The sequence below is a fragment of the Schistocerca cancellata genome, chromosome 4 (genome assembly GCF_023864275.1).
Source record: "Schistocerca cancellata isolate TAMUIC-IGC-003103 chromosome 4, iqSchCanc2.1, whole genome shotgun sequence".
NCBI lineage: Eukaryota > Metazoa > Arthropoda > Insecta > Orthoptera > Acrididae > Schistocerca > Schistocerca cancellata.
In genome coordinates, this window is record NC_064629.1 from 837,757,310 (window position 1) to 837,775,017 (window position 17,708).

The following is a 17,708-nucleotide window of genomic DNA, read 5'->3' on the forward strand; positions in this document are numbered from 1 at the left end:
GCATCACAACGTTACTGTTCTTTATGTGGATGGGAGGGTGGGCGTAAATAGTGGGTTGCTGTTGGATGTTCAGTTGGTTTTCTTTTTTTTTTTTTTTTTTCTTTTTGTGTGTTTGGGATCATCTCTGGGCCATATAAATAATTTTTGATGCAGGCTTTTATATGATCCTGAGGGCACTGTGATGGGGTAACATTAGTGAAGTAATAAATAACTTGTCTTCAAATAACATAATGGGAATGCAGCAGAATAATAAATGACTAAACAGCAGGTCAGGTGACATTAACTGTTTTTTTCACAAAGGAGAGACTAGAGTGTAGGTCATCTTTGGTTGTGTTCCCCGTGCCGCCTCTCACCCTCTTTACCCTCTTCCTCTGTGCTTTCTGAGCCCTTACTGTCTGACCGTCTGCCTCCTATACATCTCCCACTCCCAACACTGCCATCCCCTGCCTCCCTCTCCCACAAACACTGCTGTCCCCTGCCTCCTCTCCCACACCCCCAACACTGCTATCACTCGCATCTGCCCTCTCACCGGATGGCGGCGGTGGTCACGCCTCCTGCCCTCTGGTCTCCTCCATCTACCGGTCCCGACTCCCCCCCCCCTCGCCCGCGACTGCGTACCGATACCCCCCTCTCAACGCAAGCAGCCATTGCTCCCACCCCTAGGCTGCCGCCTCGCACCCGCTCGCCTGCCAGCGCCGGCAGCCGCGTCTCCCCCCTCCCGCCCGCCGACGCCGGCGGCCGCTTCTGCCCTCTCCCGCCCGACGACGCAGGCATCTCCCCGCTCCCGCCCGCCGACGCTGGCGGCCGCGTCTCCTCCCTCCCGCCCGCCGACGCTGGCGGCCGCGTCTCCTCCCTCCCTCCCGCCCGCCGACGCTGGCGGCCCCGTCTCCCCCCTCCCGCCCGCCGACGCTGGCGGCCGCGTCTCCCCCCTCCCGCCCGCCGACGCTGGCGGCCGCGTCTGCCCCCTCCCGCCCGCCGACGCTGGCGGCCGCGTCTGCCCCCTCCCGCCCGCCGACGCTGGCGGCCGCGTCTGCCCCCTCCCGCCCGCCGACGCTGGCGGCCGCGTCTACCCCCTCCCGCCCGCCGACGCTGGCGGCCGCGTCTCCCCCCCCTCCCGCCCGCCGACGCTGGCGGCCGCGTCTCCCCCCCCTCCCGCCCGCCGAAGCCGGCGGCCGCGTCTCCCCCCCCTCCCGCCCGCCGAAGCCGGCGGCCGCGTCTCCCCCCCCTCCCGCCCGCCGAAGCCGGCGGCCGCGTCTCCCCCCCCTCCCGCCCGCCGAAGCCGGCGGCCGCGTCTCCCCCCCCTCCCACCCGCCGACGCCGGCGGCCCCGCATCAACCCCTCCTCCCGCACGCCAACGCCGGCGCCGCGCTTCACCCCCCCCCTCCCGACCTCCAATGCCGGCGGTCCCGCGTCACCCCCCCCCTCCCGCCAGCCGACGCCGGCGGCCCCACGTCACCCCCCCCCTCCCGCCAGCCGACGCCGGCGGCCCCACGTCACCCCCCCCCCTCCCGCCAGCCGACGCCGGCGGCCCCACGTCACCCCCCCCCCTCCCGCCAGCCGACGCCGGCGGCCCCGCGTCACCCGTCCTCCCGCCCGCCGACGCCGGCAGCCGCGTCTCCCGCCCGCCGACACCGGCGGCCGCGTCTCCCGCCCGCCGACACCGGCGGCCGCGTCTCCCGCCCGCCGACACCGGCGGCCGCGTCTCCCGCCCGCCGACACCGGCGGCCGCGTCTCCCGCCCGCCGACACCGGCGGCCGCGTCTCCCGCCCGCCGACACCGGCGGCCGCGTCTGCCCCCCCCCCTCCCGACCGCCGACACCGGCGGCCGCGTCTGCCCCCCCCCTCCCGCCCACCGACGCCGGCGTCTCCCCCCCTCCCGCCCGCCGACGCCGGCTTCTCCCCTCCCTCCCGCCCGCCGACGCCGGCTTCTCCCCTCCCTCCCCCCGCCGACGCCGGCGTCTCCCCTCCCTCCCGCCCGCCGGCGCCCGCGTCTTCCCCCCCCCACACGCCCGCCGACGCCAGCGCCCGCGAGTTCCCCCCCCCACCCGCCCGCCGACGCCGGCGCCCACCTCTCGCCCCCCCCCCGCGTCGCCCCCCTCCCTCGACGCCGGCGGGCGCGTCTCCCCCCGGCGCCGGCGGGCGCGTCTCCCCCTCCCCCCGACGCCGGCGGGCGCGTCTCCCCCCTCCCCCCGACGCCGGCGGGCGCGTCTCCCCCCTCCCCCCGACGCCGGCGGGCGCGTCTCCCCCCTCCCCCCGACGCCGGCGGGCGCGTCTCCCCCCTCCCCCCGACGCCGGCGGGCGCGTCTCCCCCCTCCCCCCGACGCCGGCGGGCGCGTCTCCCCCCTCCCCCCGACGCCGGCGGGCGCGTCTCCCCCCTCCCTCCGACGCCGGCGGGCGCGTCTCCCCCCTCCCTCCGACGCCGGCGGGCGCGTCTCCCTCTCCCTCCCGCCGACGCCGGCGGCCGCGTCTCCCTCCCCTCCCCCTCCCCTCCCCTCTCCCGGCCGACGACGCCGGCGGCCGCGTCTCCCTCCCCTCTCCCTCCCTCCGACGCCGGCGGCCGCGTCTCCCCCCCTCCCGCCCGGCGACGCCGGCGGCCGCGTCTCCCGCCCCCTCCCGCCCGGCGACGCCGGCGGCCGCGTCTCCCGCCCCCTCCCGCCCGGCGACGCCGGCGGCCGCGTCTCCCGCCCCCTCCCGCCCGGCGACGCCGGCGGCCGCGCCTCCCGCCCCCTCCCGCCCGGCGACGCCGGCGGCCGCGTCTCCCGCCCCCTCCCGCCCGGCGACGCCGGCGGCCGCGTCTCCCGCCCCCTCCCGCCCGGCGACGCCGGCGGCCGCGTCTCCCGCCCCCTCCCGCCCGGCGACGCCGGCGGCCGCGTCTCCCGCCCCCTCCCGCCCCCTCCCGCCCGGCGACGACGGCGGCCGCGTCTCCCGCCCCCTCCCGCCCGGCGACGACGGCGGCCGCGTCTCCCCCCATCCCGCCCGCGTCTCCCCCCTCCTCTGCGTCACCCCCCCTCCCACGTGCACTAGCCTGCCGCTTCTCCTTCCACCCTTGCTCCCGTCTGACCCCCACGCTCCCCTCTGCCGCATTGCCCCCCTCGCCCCCGAATGCCCCCGTCGCTCCTGTCTGCCGCATTCCCCCCTTCATCTGTCACTACTCTGCCACTCCCTCTCCCTACCCTTCCTGTCCCTTTTCCCTGCCAACATCCGTCACTCTCTGTCCCTCCTCACCATCTTTTCAATTCCTTCCTCACTACTGTCGCAGTCCCCCTGCACCCTTCACCTCTCTTTGGCTGCTACTCTTGAGGCCACAACTTCTTAATACGTATTGTGCTAACATCAAATGAGGTTTGTGAACTTGCATTTGCGAATGACTCAAAAAAGGACTGGTAACATTTATTTCGGCTGAAACACAAAATATTCTACACGTTTTTTTGGTGGAATAATAATGATTGTGTAAACTCCAGTGGTGTAAAAAATTTCTCTAGAAGACACGTATTGAGCAACTCATACTATATCAGCTGGGCTACTATTTTAGTAGATGATCTTAATGAGTAGTGGAATAGTGTTGCAGTAAGGAAATTCAAAATGAAACCTAGCCCCTCATCTGAGCCAAGATACATCAAAACAAGTTTCAAGCTACGATGATAGAGACTTTCCTCTTTGTGAGCCACAAACAATTCCACTCCTGTTGTTTGTTTAGAAAAAATAGCATAACAGTGCTATGTGTAATGTGTAACAAGTTATCTGTAGATCAGCTTCAGTACTGCAGAAGCACCAAACATTACAGTGTGTGCTCACCCTATGTCTTTACCATGGCTTGAATTCTGCAGGGGACACTTTCAGTGATGTGTCTGAATGTCTGAGGAGTAACGGAAGCCCTTTCTTCCTCAAGAGCCAAAACCAGAGAAGGTGATGTTAAACGTTAGTTCTGGAGTGATGTTGACATTCTAACTGGTCCCAAAGGTGTTCCATAGTGTTCAGGTCGGACATTGGACAGATCAGTTAATTTTAGGACTGCAGCGCGTTTTTGTAACATCGTAGGTTCAAATGGGACCGCGCAAATTGCGACGCGACGCGACTGGGACGCGACGCGCCTGCGCCAGGTCGCGCGGCGTTGTGGTTGAGGCACAGTTTCTCGCGCCGCCTGCCAGTATCTGGCATGCGCCTATCATTCCGCCTGAAGGAACGCTCGTCATTATTTTAATGGTGCTCAGATCAGGAGAAGGAATAAAATCATATGGTAAGTTTCTAATCCATCGCTCAGTGTTAAAAATACGATGAGTTACGAGAATTCCACCAAAATTCCAACAGAATTGGAAATCTATTTTTGTGTTAGTGGTTAACCTTTCCTCATTCGAAGAAGCATCACCATTTATGAGTAACTGCCACACTTCTCTTGGTGACAGGTTTAATTGTACTTCCTTTGTCATTGTGTAATTAGCCAAAGTCATCTCACAGCAGCTATTGCGACAGAATTCCGAAACGAAGTGCCTCATTAAACGAGTAATTGGCAATCACAGAGCTCAACAGCTTACGTGAAACGTCATAGTGTCGGTATGCAGTAACATTTCATGTTTATTTTAATACTAGGAAACCCTTGCTTCGCTAGCCGTTGATAATTCTTAAAAAATTACAGCCACTGGAGTGAAAAAAATAAAACGGGAAGTATAAGTACTGTTGTATCCCCATAAATAATAAAGTTCCGTGTGTTTACGAATTGGCAGAATACTCTCCTCCTTGTGTGCTATCATTCGCTGAACTTTCGCCTCGATGTCTCGAGCGGTTTAGGAGATATGAGAGATGTTGCGAGTATTTCATTCTCGCGGGCGTGAGATCGGAAGTGAGCGCACTACATAGGTTCCATTTTCTCGAGATCGGAGGCAGATAGAGACCTCCTCCCTAGTCTAAAGAAAACTTCAGCGTGTTAGCTAAATTTAATACGCAGCAACTTACGGTGTAATACGCACCAAATGCAAAATCATAGCGACCCCTAATTTTCATTGCAAACTTTTTGAGTTTTGCGTAGTGTCTTACTAAAATATCATCACAATAAGAATGGCCATTAGCGAGATGATGGGCACTTCGCCACGAAGCTGACATATAACGGTACAAGTAAGGCGAAAATCAAATATTTTCAGTGAACAGTTTCTGTAAAATCGTTTGAGAAAGATAACAGGTTGCGCGCGCTTCGGTTCTGTCAGCGCAGAGCGCCGCCAGTCGGTGCGTGCGAGGTATGGTGTACGCGTCGCAATATGCGCTGCACCCGCGCGACTCGTGCTACACATGCGTATCGCGCTGAAGTGTCGTGTCACGTCACACGTGCTATACGGGTCTCAATTTGCGCCTAGCCTTAGATTGCAGTACGCGCGAGGCGAGTATTTGCTTCCACCACCCTGAGTAGAATGCATAAGTTCTAATAAATGTTCACCAACCTGCGGTGTCCTACAGTAGTTGTGCCCAGCGCAGAAAACAGCACGTAGGTTGTGAATCCGTTATCTTGAGGCTGTAAGAAACTTTTAGCGAGGAATTGATATTATGTGAATAAGTAAATTTCCAATTAGTTTGTTTATATGGAATGCCACTCGCTTTTTGTTGGCAGAGCACGAGAAACCGCACTATTACATTCCACTTTAGAGTCACAAATAATTTCCATTGTTCAACAAAATAATGAATTGCGTATTTCCTTAATTACTATCACACTCTTAACAACTACATGTCCATATAACCATGAACGCACGTTATTGAGAGATGTTTTAATTTGAAACGCTAGTAAAAACGCTGTTTAGTTTGCCTAATATTAACAACAGAAAATTATCACTTTCTTATCACTTTGGTGCGCAACTGCCGAACGCAGCAGCCAATAACGGAGAAGGATCGCAATTTAGGCGGTCTTTCTCACGATACCCATACCGATCAAACCACCTGCCATCGGTACCTCACAGGACAGTTTGTCAACTTGCCACTGCTGCCTTCTCAACTGCTCTAAAAGAGCTTCTTGTACCTGAATATGATGGCTGAAAGCCTTCTCCTTCAGAGATTTCAAAAAATTTGGATGTTCTCACAGACAACAATCAATTTGGGAAATAAGCAAATTTTTACTCAAATCTGTATAAATTTTTCAGCCATCGTCTCTCAAGAGCCATACCATTCCACTACACTTTAAATTTTTTATTGTTTTCCAAAAATTGAATCTGCTTTATATTTTTTTCATTCTCAGATTATTAATCAACCCATATAATCATAGACTTAAGTCTTTTGTGATAAGAAACAATTAGTTGTTACCCTCAGTAAATTCGTGTATAATCTTATACACCGAAATCGTTAATCCTTAGTAACACTTTCTATACTAATTGCATTATTCTTTTTATAGTAAAGATCGTCAAAGTAGTATTATTATGCACCCTTACGTTGTTGATATTGTTTTATTATTTACAATCTCTCATTTCTGCTAGAATACTGTATAGCAGTCCACAGTCTCCTAGGCAAGTTTAATTCCCAATATTTTAAGGTGCTGTTAAGCTACTATCGGCGTATTGCCGTCCATAATATTCAAAAAGATATTCCTTGTGAATAATTTACTTTGTTACTCACTTTTGGCACGTTGCCGTTCTTTAAACTGACCGAGCTGCTCGTATAACACTACTATCCTCGCATTGGCGTCCATTCAGTCCAACCAAATATTTTTCAAGAAGTTACACTGCTACGCAGTTACCATTGGCGCATTCCTAGCCTTTCAATTTGATGAAACATTCATCACACTTCACACTTTTCCTCCCTATTATGTCGGCACCTTGCCGTTCTGCACTTATTTACATATGAAGCGTCTTTAAAATGTCCACTTCACATGGTTACAAATAAAATAAACAAAACACCTATATATTTCACAAGTACGTGGAAATGGAAGAACATTACACTCAAACCTTTTACCAGAAAACACGCAAGCTGCCCACAACAGCAACCCATACTGATTATTGTGTTGTCCATGATGTGGTCTTGCGTTGTGAAACGTCAGAATTTCCAAAATGGTGTTAAGTTCAACAACTGTCAATACTTTCTCCCAACCTCAGCATACAACTCCAATACAATTCCATGAAACAATACGAAATGCCTTAAATTAGTTTGGTTGTAAATTTAAACATATTTTAAATAAACGTGTTTTCATACAATATGAATACATAATACGTAATGTTTTGATTTCATTTTGAGTGTTTATAAACAGTGCCACTGTTTACATCGTATTACGACAGTGGTTCACCAATGTTTTTGTTTTAGTCACAGCTGTAGCTACATACAACTGGGACATTGCCCTTCCCATTCTTTAAGAGCTCTGTGCTTGCTCGCACCATCTGTTACTACTGACTTGCTTCGCAAGTGACTCACGACGCTAGCCGGCGTCACCTACTATGCTCTTTAAATCTCGAGAGAACATTTATCAAATCGTTGCTTCATTCCTCCTACATTTGGGTGCCACTGTTGCTACAAAAAGTAATAGTGGAACTCTATTTATGTAATGACCGTGTATTTTCTACTGACTTTCATATACGAACAGTATGCGACTTTGTAATATGTAGGAGCTAATTACCTTATTCTTAGATAGACCTTTTACCAAATTCCTTTCGTATTTAAAACCAGTGTGTGTTTTTACTCTCCGTACTTCATATTACGTGGCGTTCTATTTAAACCTTATTTACTATATTTATGTCTTTTATGAGATTCCATTTTAGTGTTGTCTTATGTCGACAAAATTACTCCCTTGTTCTACACTGTCGCCTAGCAACCACACTTCTCCTTTTATCATAAACCTCTTTGGCAGGACTATTCCTAGCCTAGCAATGTATCATAATTCATAACAGCAGAAACCACTTCACCATTTCAATTCATACTTTAGATGAACGATATGTCTGTTTTGACACAATCTGTAAATCATTTAATTATTTCCATTATTTTTGTCACCAGAATTGCTTCTATTGTACGTTGTCATATTCACTTACCAGGTTTAGTGTCGTCGTCTTCTTTTGCAGTTTCCAGTTTATTTTTGTGCGTTATTTCATCTGTGTTGTATGTGTAATAGCCCTCGTCTTGTTTTCTTATTCTTAAAATATTTTCAAACGTAAATGTTTATGCATCGTTGTTATAAACATTTAAAAATTGTTCCACTACAAACTTTATAATATGTTGTTTTTTGTACTTTAATATGGTCCTGGTGTCTTGTTGTAACTGTGTACCGTGTTCTCTTGCTGGTGTGTCTGTAATCCTATACTTTGTATGCTTGGACCTGCCCACATAACTCCAGTAAATGTCTTTTTTTTTTTTTTTTTAATCCGTGGTATGCAGATGTTTATTCTGCTGGGTTACTTTGTTTGTGTCATAGCTTGTTTCTTTGTTGCCACATTCAGTGTAAGAAAATTTGCTCGTCTTAATCTTGATAGTGAAGAATGTTAAAAAAAAAAATCTGAATGAAAGGAGGGGAAGAACTAACAGCAAGAAAAGAAAATGAAGTATGCTGTCAGCTAACACAGGCACCTCGCAATCGTCAATTATCTAGCAATACAAAGAATGTTATTGTCCCCTGTGATTCGTATTCATAACATTATTTTTTTTTTCATGTCGCTGATTGACATTTCATCTAATAATTTTTGTGACGGTATTTCCGTGGTAGGAAGAGGCACTTAATTCAAAACTTTCTCAGATTCAACCACGTAATCTACCCCCATATGATGCTTTGTCGAACTGAACTGATAGCTCTGTCTCCCATAAACGAATACTGGATACATTTGACCATTTTTTGCTAGCGGCTTTCGACAGAAGCTGGCTGTCAAGTCCATGTTTATTACTATCTGACGCCAGTGAACTTTGGTACGGGGCCTTTTAGTACCTTACTCCTATCCGTTTGTGGTGTAATGACTTTTCCATCATCAAAATTTTTGTCCAGAAATATTTCACCTCCTGCTCCGTTTTGAGTGCAGCCAAACCACTATTGATTCAAGAATGCTTGAACAAATTCTTTATATGCTTTAAATGTGTTACTGACCCTTGTCGCCTGTGATATTGCTTCTCCTTCTAACTTACTGGCCACGAATTCGATTTTTTATTGTTCTGTCATGTTTTCAGGAATGATGTCTAATGAATGCTAGTGGGTGTATAGTTCCCTTACTAGAAAATTGATCGAATTTAAAAGCATTAGCTTAATTTCCTACGTCGCTTACGTGAACAATACCCTTCTTTATACAGGGTGTTACAAAAAGGTACGGCCAAACTTTCAGGAAACATTCCTCACACACAAATAAAGAAAAGATGTTACGTGGACATGTGTCCGGAAGGCCCAATTGAAGGAAGGTAATGTTGACTTCGGTGCTTGTGTTGACATGAGACTCATTGCTCTACAGTACTAGCATCAAGCACATCAGTACGTAGCATCAACAGGTTAGTGTTCATCACGAACGTGGTTTTGCAGTCAGTGCAATGTTTACAAATGCGGAGTTGGCAGATGCCCATTTGATGTATGGATTAGCACGGGGCAATAGCCGTGGTGCGGTACGTTTGTATAGAGACTGATTTCCAGAACAAAGGTGTCCCGACAGGAAGACGTTCGAAGCAATTGATCGGCGTCTTAGGGAGCACGGAACATTCCAGCCTATGACTCGCGACTGGGGAAGGCCTAGAACGACGAGGACACCTGCAATGGACGAGGCAATTCTTCGTGCAGTTGACGATAACCCTAATGTCAGCGTCAGAGAAGTTGCTGCTGTACAAGGTAACGTTGACCACGTCACTGTATGGAAAGTGCTACAGGAGAACCAGTTGTTTCCGTACCATGTACAGCGTGTGCAGGCACTATCAGCAGCTGATTGGCCTCCACGGGTACACTTCTGCGAATGGTTCATCCAACAATGTGTCAATCCTTATTTCAGTGCAAATGTTCTCTTTACTGATGAGGCTTCATTCCAATGTGATCAAATTGTATATTTTCACAATCAACATGTGTGGGCTGACGAGAATCCGCACGCAATTGTGCAATAACGTCATCAACACAGATTTTCTGTGAACGTTTGGGCAGGCATTGTTGGTGATGTCTTGATTGGGCCCCCTGTTCTTCCACCTACGCTCAATGGAGCACGTTATCATGATTTCATACGGGATATTCTACCTGTGCTGCTACAACATATGCCTTTACGACACAACATGTGGTTCATGCACGATGGAGCTCCTGCACATTTCAGTCGAAGTGTTCGTACGCTTCTCAACAACAGATTCGGTGACCGATGGATTGGTAGAGGCGGACCAATTCTTTGGCCTCCATGCTCTCCTGACCTCAACCCTCTTGACTTTCATTTATGGGAGCATTTGAAAGCTCTTGTCTGCGAACCCCGGTACCAAATGTAGAGACTCTTCGTGCTCCTATTGTGGACGGCTGTGATACAATACGCCATTCTCCAGGGCTGCATCCGCGCATCAGGGATTCCATGCGACGGAGGGTGGATGCATGTATCTTCGCTAACGGAGGATATTTAGAACATTTCCTGTAACAAAGTGTTTGAAGTCACGCTGGTACGTTCTGTTGCTGTGTGTTTCCATTCCATGATTAATGTGATTTGAAGAGAAGTAATAAAATGAGCTCTAACATGGAAAGTAAGCGTTTCCGGACACATGTCCACATAACATATTTTCTTTCTTTGTGTGTGAGGAACGTTTCCTGAAAGTTTGGCCGTACCTTTTTGTAACACCCTGTATATATAGTTAAGGCTCACCGGCCACTTGACCATCTTCTTCTTCTGTGCGAATGCACAAACAGTGCCCGAACTCTTACGGGAATCGGTAACACGCCGCGAGTAATGAGTATAATGAGCGGGGGCACTACGAATGTAGTGCGGGACAATACGTTGAGAATGTGAGTTTCGCGGGAGGCGTGCCAGAGATAAATAAATCCCTGCAGTCGCACTGTCCTCTGTGTCCTCGGTGGCTCAGACGGATAGAGCGTCTGCCATGTAAGCAGGAGATCCCGGGTTCGAGTCCCGGTCGGGGCACACATTTTCATCTGTCCCCGTTGACGTATGTCAACGCCTGTAAGCAGCTAAAGGTGTTCATTTCATTGTAATACCCTTCTTTATTTCTTGTTCACACCAAATTTCTACTTTTTGTTTAATTTGATTAACTGTTTTGTCTTGCATCTCAGGAAGCACTTTTTGCTCTGTTTCCTTACAAACTTCCAATTTTTTTAGCAAATTCTTTTGTTTCATAATATTTTTTCCCGCTACATGCCTCGATTTTATCTTCAAGATTTGTATACTTTCGTTTCAAAGCATTGGACTTACCGTTAATTTGAGCTATTGCTACATTGACTTCTTTTAACCCCTTGTATGTGTTGAGTTTTTCTTAATACCTCCGTACATTCTTTTTGTGCTGCTTTTGTTCTTGCAAAATTAATTTCAGCATACACGTTATTTCCTGATCACCATCCTGAGTTGGCAAAGTGTCAACTGACTTCCTTGCTTTCCCCAGACATTATACTAATACTGTTGTTCCTATTACAAATCTTAGACTATTATGTATTTAAGCGCAACACTTACACTACGTTTCTTCCTCGGTGTATTGCCGCTGCTGTCGGGTTGTGCTGAAGCTGGCACTTCAAACGCGACCTGTACTGCTAACTGCGCCGGCCGCTGCTTGCCGCCGCCACCGCCGCACCTGTTGTCGGTGGCTGCATGACGCTGCTCCGCACTCGGCGCCGTCTCGTAGCATTAACAGTCTTGAAGTGAAGAATTTTAACGTAAACCTGTGAACGGCGCAGAAAACGTTAACTTTTATTCTCTTTGCACTTCCCTTTCCTACTTTTTACCGATACTACTTTCACGATCACAAAAAAACTTGATTTTGCAGCATCAGTTATTACACTTCAACAAAAGTTCAAAAACAGCACAAACACAATTCCAAGCCTAAGTATAACAGTTCTTATGCAGCTCTCATGTAATTTACAGTTCACACGTATCACAGTTTTTACACAGTTCGCTGGTCGGTTATAGTCCACAGTTCTCGCTAATAAAATCTAGCCTCATAATTCCAAAGCACTTCAACTTAAGTGATTTCCCCACCAGGGATGGCGTCTACGCAAGTTAAAAAAGAGAGGCAGGTGGGGGGGGGGATAATATATACGTGCATGTTATCAACCCCTTTCTCTCGAAAATTTCCTTCGTACCTCCTCTGTGTTACCACAGATGACGTGTTACTGATCTCATTTGTACGAAGATTGCAGTATACGCGAGGTGCCTATGGGCCTCCACCGCCCTGAGTGGAATGCATAAGTTCTAATAAATGTTTACCAACCTGCGGTCTCCTACAGTGGTTGTCATTTGCGCAGAAAACAGCACGTAGGCCGCGAATTAATACTTGTGAAATAATGGAATGAACTCACGCTATTGAGAGATGTTTTAACCCTTAACTACTATGGTCATTCACAGGAACACAATTAGTGTGGAGGGGTCTCACAGACCGCATTTTTCTATTTTATATATCAAACCAGAATTTTGCTGAATATGTAGTTTCTTGACTTGCAGTCATTCATTACACTTCTTAGAGGTGACTTTTGTAGAAATTTGATTTTTTTAAACACTGCGGTATTTTAAACACTTCGACAATTAAAACAAAGCGAAATCTGGAGTATATTTTTATTTTCTGAGTTACGAAAATAGCAGCAAATAGTTAGCTCTCTACTCACACTTAGATTTTCATCAGAGGCATTATATTACAAATTGGCAATATAACTAGGTGGAAAAATCTGGCATGACTTAAGATAAATTGTGTGCGAAATCAGCTTTCAGTTTACGACTCACTTTGCAATGTAGAGCGAATATTTCAGTCCATAAGTCTATGAATGGAGAAACTTTGCCACTATTTTACTTCTCATGCGCCACTGAATCATACTTTAGCCAATTTCCACCTGCAAACACTTCACGCAGCCCTTCCTGGAACACTCCAAACAAATCTGAACACCACGCTGTTGATGTGGATACCTTGTTTTCCTCTCCAGACAAGGAGGGCAAAAGGTGCACGTTTTTCGATTTTCGAATTCTTCTTTCAGTGTCTGAGGCTCATCTTGCAAGTGAAGACACCTGTCTCACATAACACACGTTGCACTGAAGGCCCAGCTTTCCCCGCTATGGAGAAACAGTAGCATGCAATAAAAACGCGGCACGCAAACACTATGGTACGTCTGTGAGACCTCTCAAGGCTAATAATTACGAAACAAAGAGCAGCAACAATGCAAGAATGCTGGCACGTGTAGCTTGACAGCCAATAGGAAGGTTAGTGGAAGAGTCCATTTGGCTTTGCACTGGTGTGAGAAATTACTTAACACACAAATTAGTAGCGGTCTGAGAGACGGTCGATAGTAGTTAAGGGTTAATTTGAAACACTAGTGAATGCACTGTTTAGCTTGTCTAATATGAACAACATAAAATTATCACTTTGGCGCCCAACTTCCGAATGCAGCAGCTAATAATGGAGAAGGACCACAATTTAGGCGGTCTTTCTTATGATACCCATACCGGTCAAACCACCTGTCATCGGTACCTCACAGGACAGTATGTCAACTTGCCACTGCTGCCTTCTCAACTACTCTAAATAGAGCTTCTTGCACCTGAATATGATGGCTGCAAAGCCAGAACTCTTACACACCATAACATCACCACCTTCACTGTTGGCACTAGGCATGACAGCAGGTAACATTCTCCAGGAATTCGCGAAACCCAAACCCTTCTATTGGATACCACAGAGTATGGCATGATTTCATCACTCGAAATCACTCATTTCCAGTCATCCACTGTCTAGTGGCATTACTCTTTACACCACCCCAACTGTTACTTTGTACTAAGTATAGAAATGTGTGAAGGATGAGGAGCTAATCGACCTTGGTACCCTATCGTATTTATCCCCTTGCGCACAGTCATTGTGCTAGGTGGACTGCTAATAGTACTTTGGAATCCAGGAGTAATTCCTTCCACTGATTTCATGCTATTTTAAATTCCTTACAACCACCCTTCGCAATGCAAAAATGTTCAATGATCCCCATCCATGAGGTCTGTCTGGTCTCGGAGCTTGATGTTTCCTGTGCATTGTGCATGATGTTTGCCTGTCCATGGTTTAGGTGTGGTTATTGCTCTGGGGTTCCACTTCAGAATCACATCACCAGCAGTCAACGTGGGCATCGTTAAAATGGTTGAAATGTATCTGATGTATTTGTTAGTCAGGTGACATCCAGTGACTAGTCCCCATTTGAAGTCAAGTGAGTGCTTCTTACTGACCCATTTTGCTGTTACCTGTTACTACTCCTCGACTGACGACTATTTCCCACCTCCTTTTATATGTCGTGGGTCTGCCTCTCATAACATCTAATAATCAGTTCCACATTACATGGGAGTGACTAAATACTTCTGATCAGATGGTGTATGTAGAAATCAAGAATCATTGAACTAGTGTACCACCAGTGATTTTTCTTCTTTGTGTACAATCCAGAGTTAAAGCATTTCTAAACTACTGTGAAATTTTGCTGAGTTCAAAAAGACAAGGTAAGTCTCATTGTCACAGTGTAAGTACAGTCTTAAGTGCCCTTTCATCTCCATGGGATTTCGCCATTTCCAAAAGGAACAGGGTTCAGATAGCTCCAGGTGACTTGTGGACTGTCGATGTAAAAAGAGAAGGCAGGTCACCTTTGCAGGCAGTATCCTGTTTCTGCCTTATAGACAGTGTCAAATAATCCTTCATGTATGTGCAATAATTGTAGAATAACTCTCCAGTACAGTGTTATCCTGTATTGCTCTCACATTCTGCAGTGAGCTTGTTTAATCAGTCATATGGCTCACCAATTTGTAAGCTTCAAAATGCATCTCCAGTGAAAATTATTCTAATAGTCTAACTACACATATTAAACACAATATGAAATCTAGAGAGACCCACAAGAACCTCATTATCGTGAAAGGATGTTGCGACAGTCCTTCACATGTCATAGTGGTTCTGCACTTGAGACTACTTATTCACCCAGGGATCCCTTGAATCTCACCTAGCCTCATTGATGCCTGTTCCTTGAGCTAAAATTGCTTAGTGTGTTGTGACAAGATATAGTGTTTTAATTAACATTGAATATTTGGTTTGGCTTCATAGCAGGATGGTGTATAGTGGTTAGTAGCAAAGTCATAAAAATTCCAAGACCCTATTTTCTGTTTATTGTGGCTTTCAGTACTGCATGAAAATGCACACTAATATTGTTAAAAATAAATGACAAGTATAAAAATGGTAAACTGTGAATCACACCATAACCACAGAGGTATGACTTTACCAAGATTTTTGGTCCAGTTGATATTTCAGCATGTGCTTTTACTTAATTTAAGAAGGTGTAATACTGACTAAAGTTGCCTATTTTCTTTTTAGGTGTTAAACACACCATGGTTTCTTGTTTTACATTCAAAATAATATTTGAAATAATAGTTACAATGTTTTAAGTGGCTTTCCCAAGTGTCATTGTAAGGGGCAGTGTTTGTTTGATGGCAAAATAGTTGTTAATAATAGTACAGGTTTGGATGTATGGGGGGGGGGGGAGGGGTATAGGGCAAGACAGGTAGTCATTTTCCAGATGGTGACTGCCCCCTCCCCCCGTCCTTGAGCTTATAGGGTCTATATTAAGTTTTCGACTATATCCTTGGAGCCATATGAGGGACTATCTTTTTATTAGTGGGCCCTGGGCCCACCTTGTGCCACGTGACACACTGAATGAGCAATTGTTGCTTGTATCCTACAGGGTTAAAAATCATATAGTGTTTAAAATAAATGTTGCACATTGTCAAAACTTTAATACTGAATGTTGTGATCCAGAAAAAGTTATGATATAGATAAAAATGTTTCAAATGTCTTTGAGCACTATGGGACTTTTAACTTCTGAGGTTATCAGTCCCCTAAAACTTAGAACTACTTAAACCTAACTAACCTAAGGACATCACACACACCCATGCCCAAGGCAGGATTTGAACCTGCGACCGTAACGGTTGCACGGTTCCAGACTGTAGCGCCTAGAACCGCTCGGCCACTCCGGCCGGCTGATATCAATACACTGGTTTCTTATAGTCGAGACAGCCCATGTTTCTACCCTGAGGGAATGGTATTTGCAGTCTGTGGCAGCTGTGTCACCTGCAAACATTGCAGTACTTGTGCTGTGTGTCATTATGAGAGTTGTCTTGCTTTGGGATGGCTCGAACAATAACATAGAATTACAGGCTCCTTATAGCCGCTCTACATGAGCAAGAAATGAGACAGGTAGGTGTCACACCAAATGTCACTTTGAGTCAAAATGATGTCTTTAGAATCTACAAGTTTCTAGTTACAGAATCAGTTGACCATCATCACACAAGTGTCTGTGGAAGGAAAAACAACAGATGTGCATGACCAATATCTGCGTGTAAAACGAAGCAGAAACTGTCAACACAATGCTACATGCCTATGGTGGCAGTTTCAAACTGCTGCAGGAGTGCAGGTCTCAACACAAACAAAACGAAAGAGACTCCATGAGTAGGTATTATGTGCCAAGAGACCTTTCAAGACTCCTGTAAATTGGGTTTGGTGAGGGAGTTGTGTCGCAGGGGCATGAGATCACTCTTTGTGGACTAGGTATCAGTGGGACACAACACACTTTTCTGAGGAGACCAGTAACATTCTCCACACTGACAATACTAACATTCGTGTGTGGAAGCAACGAGTACATCTTTTACACTCTTACTGTATTTTAGACCTCCATCCTTGTCAATAATGTTTTGGGGTGGAATCATGTATGGCTGCAGGGCACCCCTTGCACCATTGCAGAGGAGGGTGATTGGTGTGAAGTATCAGGATGACATCCTTGCATGTATTGTGGCTCCATTGGTGAACATATTGGAATGGGATTCAAGCTAGTGGACAACAATGCACGCCCCCATCGTCACAATTTTGTGAGCACCTTCCTAGTGGAGCACAGTCAGTCAGATGAAAAGGCCCCTGTGTTCTCCAGACTTCAACTGCATTGAGAATGCATGGGCCATACTAAAATAAGCAGTTTACAATTGTCCATCAGAGACCACAGGGCATCATAGAGAGTCCTGTGGAGGAATTGAGCAATATCCCACAGGCTTATCTGGGCGACTTGGCAAAGAGTATGCTAGCTACATTCAGAAGGGTCTCAAATTACAAGGAGGACCAGTTGGTTCACAACCAATGTGTTATGCAAGATTACAGTAAGAAGCAGCTATAGTGTTTGCAGTGGAATTTTCTGTAAGTTCTTTTTTTCCAAGTGTAAATATATTTTTCTCCTTATTCACGATTTCTTAGGGCTGTACCTGTGAGAACAGAATCAGTTTTGTTTCCTGTTACACCCAGTTTTGAAAATAAAACAATATTCAACATTTATTTTGACCACTGTATGATGATATGAATGGAGACAAAGTGGTGTGCCAGCAATGGGGAGGAAAAAAACTATTCTTGAAAATGATTTGCAATAGCTTAAGTAAGTCAGTACATATCTCTTTTACATTCATATCTGGTGAAACCTGAAGACGTTGGATGTCTCTCTAATTGTTACCAATACCACTATTGATAGGTGTTGTGTGTTTTGTTATCACAGCGTGAACTGTCAGGTACTGTAATCTGTGGTTTTATTTTAAATTCTATTAGTGGTTGAATTTTATATGTCCCATAGAG

General features: G+C 47.3%; 1 protein-coding gene and 1 non-coding gene across 2 annotated transcripts in view; both read left to right on the plus strand.

Annotated features, from left to right (window-relative positions):
• Nucleotides 1-17,708, plus strand: part of LOC126184926 (transcriptional activator protein Pur-beta) — a 345,282-nt gene that overhangs the window by 15,189 nt on the left and 312,385 nt on the right. The gene's annotated exons all lie outside the window — the stretch shown is intronic.
• Trnat-ugu (transfer RNA threonine (anticodon UGU)) lies at nucleotides 10,947-11,020 on the plus strand. Its single transcript has one exon. It is a non-coding gene; the product is annotated as a tRNA-Thr (tRNA).